This window comes from Arachis stenosperma, chromosome 7 (assembly GCF_014773155.1).
Source record: "Arachis stenosperma cultivar V10309 chromosome 7, arast.V10309.gnm1.PFL2, whole genome shotgun sequence".
NCBI classification, from domain to species: Eukaryota; Viridiplantae; Streptophyta; class Magnoliopsida; order Fabales; family Fabaceae; genus Arachis; species Arachis stenosperma.
Window position 1 is genome coordinate 47,782,353 of NC_080383.1, and position 1,835 is coordinate 47,784,187.

A 1,835-nucleotide genomic window follows, 5' to 3' on the forward strand; every position below is an offset into this window, starting at 1 on the left:
ACTATATATGCATAAACCATCACAAATCAACCTAGGGTTCCATTTAAACATAAAATCATAATGATTTAGTGGCTCTTACCTTTCTCAACAGATTTGGATGTCAAAACCCCAAGCTAAGCAAGGATTAGAGTGAACCTAAACATCCAAAATCACAAAATCTCATTTAACCCATAGCCCTAATCACCCAAAATTTTGGAGAGAAGAACTGGGAGAATTTCATGATTACATCTAGAGTTTCTTAGATGGATTTTGTAAAGCTCGTCACAAGGAACACGTAGCCGTTGACGACACGCAAATCGAAGCACCGTAGCTCGAGATATCGCGAAGAGAAGAGATTGGTGAATAGTGTTTCTTCTTCCTCTTCTTCCCTTTCTTCAATTCTGATGGGTGTGTGTGTTCTGAGTGTGTTGGGTGTGTTAGGGTTCATTAAATGAACCTTTTATATGTTAGACTTGGGCCCAACTTGGGCCCAGTCCAATCCGTTAGTGTTTTTAGTCCGTTTGGCCCAACTTCGGGCCAAACCTTTAAAATTAATGCCCGGTTTTCAACTTCTAATATTTTTCTAAGGTTTTTGACGGTTTTCACTTTTTCTCGTGCGTTACCAGGCAGACTTGAACCGGTTCAACTCGTTCAACTGTCGGTTCGCGGTTTTTCACAATTTTTCGCAGAAAACACATTTTCTGACTCGGAAAGACCCACTGAGTCTAAAAATCACCTTCAAATCCTCAAATTCTCTCTCTAACTTTTTGAAATCTAATTCGGGTAATATAATCACTTAATTAACCAGTTGATTTGTTGCGGTTCTTACACTAGCTTAGGAACTTTTTGAACAGGTCAGAGCCTGAGATGTTGTATGTATATATATATGTATATAGTTATTATCTAGTTATTTCTAGGAGTGTTTTAATTGAGGTCTATACTCTAATAAAGATTGAGTAACTGAATGTTGTTAACTACTTAAGATGTATGTTTTACCTATTATTTTTTGTGAATTGATTATGAATGATTCTGTTTATCAATCCAAATGTTCTCAAAAAGAAAAGTATCTCACAAAATAACTACGTTGTAACAATGAATCAGACTCATATAGTAAATAATAGATAATAATTAGAAAGACAAATTAGTAGCACTCAATTTCCGATATGATTTAGACATACTGAAAATTGGATCGTTATATTGAGGGCTGATGAAAGCTTCTTACATGGATTTTTAAGAGGGATTGATTATTAAAGGAATCCGATTTTTGTTCTCAAACAAATCGTAAGGTTCGATTTCTACACTTTAAATCAAAGAGTACCATATTTAAGATTAACATTCTTACAATTTATGATCAGGAAAAATATCATTTCCGCCCTAATATAAAAACTAATTTGTGGCAAAAATAACTTAACTATAAAGATGATCATCCAAAAAATATAATTGGGCTTGGTGTAAAAAAGTTAAAAATAGATTTACAATAAGAACGTGTAACACCAACAACAAATGGTAAGTAGAGGTATTAAAAAAGAACATTTTTTTATGGTTTTCCTTGTATTTTTGTGTTGGACATTGTAGAAAGTGACACATTTCGAGTCTTTGAATGTGAAAAGTTGGCGACACCAGTAAGTAATAGTGGAAATAACAAAAAAGCTCAAATAAAAAATGATTCAAGTTATAGAATACTTTTTTTTTATAAATTTTTAATCTCTTTTATTAATTTTTTTTGGCTAATATTTAATATTTACCAAAATAAAAGGTCCCTTTTTTGTTTTTATCATTATAATAGACAGGATATTTTTTGTTTACAAAGCAATGCAATTACATCAGTGAAAAAAAAAAAAAAACGTTTAACACCA